This window comes from Arachis hypogaea, chromosome 18, assembly GCF_003086295.3.
Source record: "Arachis hypogaea cultivar Tifrunner chromosome 18, arahy.Tifrunner.gnm2.J5K5, whole genome shotgun sequence".
In the NCBI taxonomy this organism is placed as follows: Eukaryota; Viridiplantae; Streptophyta; class Magnoliopsida; order Fabales; family Fabaceae; genus Arachis; species Arachis hypogaea.
The window spans coordinates 48,426,489-48,433,516 of NC_092053.1; positions in this window are offsets into that span (position 1 = coordinate 48,426,489).

Below are 7,028 nucleotides of genomic sequence, written 5' to 3' on the forward strand. Positions count from 1 at the left end.
GGTAGTAGGAAAACAGAAGTTCAGAAGCAACAAAGCATCTCCAGACGCTTCTCTGAAATTCCCACCAATGAATTACATAAGTATCTCTATTTTATTTTCTGTTTTATTTATATTTTAATTATCTAAACCTCATAATCAATTGAATCCGCCTGACTGAGATTTACAAGGATGACCATAGCTTGCTTCAAGCCGACAATATCCGTGGGATCGACCCTTACTCACGTAAGGTTTATTACTTGGACGACCCAATGTACTTGCTGGTTAGTTACGCAGAGTTGTGAAGAAGTATTGAGATCATGTTACGCGCACCAAGTTTTTGGCGCCGTTGCTGGGGAACAAACAATTCGTGTACCAGGTGCTCAGAGCCTTAGGCATACTCAGTGATAGCATCGGGTCACGACTTTAAGTGTTTAGTCTCAAGAATTGCTTGACACTTTTACACCACAAGCATATAGTTAGGAAAAACTACTCTTTTGAGCTTTAGATTAGTTTTGCCCCTCCTAACCATTGATGCTCAAAGCCTTGGACCTTTTTCTTTTGATTTTTCTTTTCTTTTCACTTCTTTTTGCTGTTTGTTTTGCTTCAAAAATAAATCTTCTTCTTATTTCAGAGAATCAATAATAATTTTATAAGTCCCTATTCCTCAAGAACCAATATTCTCAACTCCAATATCAAATATGCACAGTTAATTCATATATTCAAAAATAGAGCTAATGCCATCACATAAAAGTAACTAGAAAACTAATTATATATAACTCAAAATCTCATGCATTTTGCTACTTTTTTTTCTTTTGATATTTCTTTTTAAGCTCAATGGGTAATACATGAGACATCTTTTAAAAATAAACATAAAGTACTAAAATAAACAACTAACTAGAAAGCAAGGAAATCCTACTAGTGATCATGCAACTCAGAATAGAAAACAAAAAACAGAATGAAATACTAAAAAAAAAACAGAAATAAGATAAGGCAGAGTAGAATGAAACTCAACCACCTCAGTCATGGTGGCTGCTGCTCCCTTCGGGGAATCCTCTCTAGCGCTTCAGCTCTTCTAGCTCACGCCCCTGCTTCTGCTGTTCTTCGGTCATCTTATGGAGGATGGTGGACTGGATCTTGTGCTCCTGTTTCAGCTGATCCATAGTAGATATCAACTGTCCGATAGATACTGCCAGCTGAGTCCAGTAGTCACGCGGAGGGAGATCTTGTCCTTGAGGTAGTTCATGCTACTTCTTCTGAGGAGGGAAAACTGGCTTCTGAGGTGGTGCTTGCCCAAGTTCCCGAGTGTACTCCATACTCTTCTTAGTGATTGGGTTGTCCACTATAATAAGCATATCTCTATCAATCTGGACATTGGCCGCCTCACATAAGCGAGAGATGAGGTGAGGGAAGGCTAATCTAGAGAGGGTTGAGGTCTTTACCGCGATGTTGTATACCTCCAGAGGGATCACCTAATGAACTTCCACCTCATTGCCAAGCATAATGCAGTAAATCATCACAGCTCGCCTCACAGTAACCTCAGACCAGTTACTAGTGGGGAGGATTGAGCATTGAATAAACTCCAGCCATCCTCTAGCAACTAGCTTCAGATCATTCTTTCTCAGCTGGTATGGCCGACCCTTGACATCCTTCCTCCACTGTGCCCCGGGTAGGCATATATCATTGAGGCTTAATCTAACCTCTGATCAGCTTTGACTCTCCTATTGTAGGAGTGAGGGTCAACTCTGGATGGCGGCAGCTGAAGTATCTCCTTCACTCTCCCATTCCAAACTGTAGGGTCTTCCCTCAGACCTTGGTGCGCCAAGTCTTGAACTCGGGATGCTTATTGTTTTACTTGTCAGTCATCCACAAATTTGCATAGAACTCTCTGACCTTTGGAACTCCAACTTTAGTTACTGGGTTGGCCAAAATTTTCCAACCCTGCTTCGAATCTGTTCCTGAATTTGAGGATACTCGTTTGCTTTTAATTCGAACTTCACCTCCGGTATCACTTTCTTTTTGCTAACAATCTTATAATAGTACTTCTCTTGAATCTTAATGTAAAACCGGTGGAGCTTATGTGGGATTGTGGAAGGAGCCTTTTTCTTCCTTTTTCTTAAAGAGGATTCCCTAACTTTGGTGCCATAGGGAGTGTGAGGAGAGTGAAAAGTGAAGCGCCCCAATACCAAACTTAAAATTTTTGCTCGTCCTCGAGCAAAGAGAAGAGAGAAGAGAAAGATAGAGGGAGAGACAAAAGAGAGAGTTGAATGAAGGGGTGATGAGAGGTGAGAATTGAAGTGATATTTATAGGGGTGGGAGGGTTCAATTTCGGTCAGGGGGAGGTTGGAAAAAATGGAGTGAATTTTGATGGATGGAGATATGATATGAAGGGATATGAGTAGGATATGGCAAGATATGTATGAAAATAATTGGGACATAGATAATTTGATGGATGAGAATGAGTAGTGGAAGAGTAGGGAGGGGATAAAATCAAAAGGATGTGACATGAAAAGATATGAAAGGGAATTAGTGAGATATGGTATGAGATTTAGCTCCTTTGGTGGCGCTAAACACCACCTTAGGTGTTCAGCGCCCAAAGTGGGGATGGCTCTGCTCCCCTGTGGCGTGAAACACCGCTGTTGGTGTTAAACACCAGACATCACTTTTTTTTTGAGCACCCCTGGCGTTAAACGCCAGGGCTGGCATTTAGCGCCCCTTTTTGAAAGAAACGCCCATTTTAGGCATTTAACACCCATGTCATACTCCCCTCATGGTGCTAAACGTCCTCCCTGGTGTTTAGCACCCCCATCATGTGTTCTTTAGGGTGTGCTGCTCTTTTGTCTAAATCTTTCTGTCCCTATTCTAAGTGCTGTACATGATCACAAACATTGGCAAACCTAGGATAACTATGAAGATCAATGGAAAGTAAAAAGAAATCAAACTAATATTAAACTGACATAAACAAAAATACTAAAGGATACTTATAGTTGAGTTGCCTCCTAACAAGTGCTTCTTTACCGTTATTAGCTTGATAGTCATTTCTGCTATGCAAGCAAATGGGTGGATCTCTGGCGATCGATCTCATCTCCAAGATAGTGTTTTACCCTCTGGCCATTGACTATAAATTTTATGTCTAAATTCCTATCTTGAAGTTTCACATGACCATAGGTGATACTCCAGTGACCACAAAGGGTCCTGGTCTCCTAGACTTGACCTTTCCAGGAAAGAGCTTGAGTCGAAAATTGAATAGTAAAACCTTTTGGCTAGGCTCAAATACTCTTGAAGCTGTCTTTTTATTATGCCACTTTTTTGCTCTTTCCTTGTAGAGCTTGACGTTCTCATAAACGGAGTTCTTGAACTCATTAAGTTTATTTAGCTGGAGCAGTCGTTTCTCTCCTACAGCCTTGGCATCAAAGTTTTGGAACTTTGTTGTCCAATATGCTCCGTGATCCAACCTCATTGGCAAAAGACAAATCTTACCATAGATTAGCTAGTACGGAGACATGACAATAGGGGTCTTGAAAGCTGTCCTGTATGTGCAGAGAGCATCATCAAGTCTCGTGGTCCAGTCCTTCCGTGAGGTGCTCATTGTCTTCTCTAAGATTCTCATGAGTTTTTCGTTTAAGACCTCAGCCTATCCACTTGTCTGTGGGTGATAGGGGATTTTCACTTTATGACGGACTCCATATCTTTGCAAAAGTGAGTCCAGCTATTTATTGCAGAAGTGGCTGCCCCATCACTGATCAGTGTCCTTGGGACACAAAACCTGTTGAAGATGTACCTTTACAAGAAGTTTAGCACGACTCTGGTGGCGTTCGTGGGTGATGCTATTGCTTCCTTCCATTTGGACACATAATCTACTGCCACCAAGATGTATGTGTTTGAGTATGAGGGTGGGAAAGGTCCCATGAAATCAATCCTCCATACGTCAAACAAATCAATTTCTGAATCCTTTGCTGTGGCATTTCATGATTGTAAGGAAGATTCCCAGCTCTTTGACACTTGTCACAGTTTCTTACAAATTTCTGGGAGTCTCTGAAGAGGGTCAGCCAGTAGAACTTACTCTGAAGGACCTTGGTGGCTATTCTTTTGCCCCTAAAGTGGCCTCCATACTCAGAACTATGACAATGCCAGAGAATCTGCTGTGCTTTCTTATCTTAGACACAACGCCTGATCATCCCATCAGAGCATCTCTTGAAAAGGTAAGGTTCATCCTACAAGTAATACTTAACATCATGTAAAAGTTTTTTGATTTGTGGTTTAGTGTACTCCTTGGGGATGAACCTCATGGCCTTATAGTTTGTAATGTCTGCAAACCATGAAGCCCTCTGATTCATAAAGAGATGCTCATCCGAGAAGGTCTCAGTCACAACAGGGGAGAGTTGTGTCCTTTCCTCATGCTCAATCCTGGATAGATGGTCAGCTACTTGATTCTCTGACCCTTTGCTATCTCTAATCTCAATGTCAAACTCCTAATGATGTAGTATCCACCTGATCAATCTTTGTATAGAATCCTGCTTGGTTAGAAGGTACTTAAGAGCAGTATTGTCATTATAAACAATAACCTTAGAACCAATTAAGTAGGATCTAAACTTATCAATTTCATAGATAACAACCAGCAATTCCTTCTTTGTAGTGGTGTAATTCTTTTGTGCCTCATTCAAAACACGACTGGCATAGTAAATGACGTGCATCAGCTTATCTTGCCTCTGTCCAAAGACAGCACTACGGCATAATCACTAGCATCACACATGAGCTCAAATTGCAATTCCCAATTGGGAGGGGCGACGATGGGTGCAGAGACAAGCTTCAGTTTCAGAGTTTCAAAGGCATGCAAGCATTCTTTGTCAAAAACAAAAGGAGTGTCAGCAACCAAAAGGTTGCTCAGAAGTTTCACAATCTTAGAAAAATTCTTTATAAACATCCTGTAAAATCCTACATGGCCTAGGAAACTTTTTATTGCCTTAACATTAGTGGGTGGTGGTATTTTTTCAATTACTTCCACCTTGGCTTTATCAACTTCTATTCCTCTCAGTTACCATAAAGTGACATTTTTCCTAGTTCAAAACGAGGTTTGTTTCTTGACACTATTTCAAGACCAAGGCTAGATGCTTAAGGCAAGAATTAAAAGAATAACCAAAAACAGAGAAGTCATCCATAAATACCTCAATGAACTTTTCAACCATGTTTGAAAAAATAGAAAGCATACACCTCTGAAAAGTTGTTGGGGCATTACAGAGTCTGAATGGCATCCTCCGGTAAGCAAATACTCCAAAGGGACAAGTGAATGACGTCTTTTCCTGGTCTTGAGGGTCTACTGCAATCTGATTATAGCCGGAGTATCCATCTAAAAAGCAATAGAAAGTATGGCCGGCTAGACTCTCAAGCATCTAATCAATGAAAGATAGGGGGAAGTGATTCTTGCTTGTAGCATTATTGAGCCTCCTGTAGTCAATACACATGCGCCATCTTGTGACCGTTCTTGTAGGGATAAGTTCGTTCCTTTCATTCTGAATCACGGTCATCCTCCATTTTTTTGGAAACACTTGTACTGGATTTACCCACGGGCTATCAGAAATAGGGTAAATAATTCTGGCTTCTTAAAGCTTCATAACTTCCTTCTGGACCACTTCTTACATGGTTGGATTCAGTCGCCTTTGTGGTTGCACAATTGAGTTAGCATCATCCTCAAGCAAGATCTTGTTCATACACTTGGTTGGACTGATCTTTTTTAAGTCGCTAATGGTCCATCCAAGAGCTGTTTTGTAACTCTTGAGCACCTGAATGAGCGCCTCTTCTTCCTCTTGTCTCAAGGAGGAACTGGATAAGTGTCTTTGTCACCTAGGAATGCATATTTCAAGGATGGAGGCAACCACTTTAACTCGAGTTTAGGAGGTCCTTCCTCAGTGCTAGGCGTGCAAAGCATCTCCCTCTGAGGTGCTGGCTCATCAACTTTAAGCAAGGTATCTTTAAGAGAAGATTCTAGAGCATCTTCAAGCTTTTCAGCTTCAAACACTTCTTCAACCAAGGGTTCAATGACATCGATTCTCATGCATCCTTTATAATCATCAGGGTGTTGCAAAGCTGCTAAGACATTTAGCACAATTTCTTTTTCATAGACCCTCAGAGTTACTTCGCCCTTCTGTACATCTATAAAGGCTCTTCCTTTGGATAAGAAGGGTTTTCCAAGAGTGATGGATGCATTATTGTCCTCTTCCATATCCAATATCACGGAGTCAACAGGGAAGATAAAAGACCCTACTTTCACAAGTCGATCATCCACCACTCCAAAAGGGTACTTGATAGAGCGGTTAGCAAGTTGGAGACAAGTACAGGTAGGCTTTACTTCATCAATTTGGAGTTTCCTTATCAATGATAGTGGCATAAGGTTGATGCTTGCTCCAAGATCACACAAGGCCTTCTGAATGAGGGCATTTTTAATGGTGCAAGGAATTACAAAACTCCCGGGATCCTGCAGTTTCTCAGGGAGATTCGTCTGGATGATTGTACTGTATTTTTTAGTGAGTACCACTGTCTATGATTTTTTCCAATCCCTCTTGTTGCTCAATATCTCCTTCATGAACTTGGCATACAGAGGCATTTGTTTAAGGGCTTCTGCAAAGGGGATATTGATTTCAAGCTTCGAAAGACTTCCAAAAACTTGGAGAATTGCTTGGATTTTTCTGCTTTCTGAATTTTCTGAGGGTATGGTAATTTGGCCTTGTATTCTGAGGCCTTGGGTAGTGCAGGATGTGTGTCAAGAGTGAGCAGAAAGGGACTGTCAGGGTGCCTAGGTGGACAGTTCTTTGAATTTTCATTGGCGTTCAGTGCCCCCTTTCTGGGCATTCAGCGCCCTTGGTGTTCCCTGTTGGGCGTTCAACACCCTTGGTGGTATTCTTTGCCCCTGTAATTTCCTGCTACGGCATCTCTTTTTCACCTGGGTCTTCACTGTTCTTATGTTGAGTGACTAATGTCTTGTCACTCCTCAATTGAATTGCCTGGCATTCTTTTCCACCATTGGGGACCATATTAATTAGTGCAACTTGCTCAGA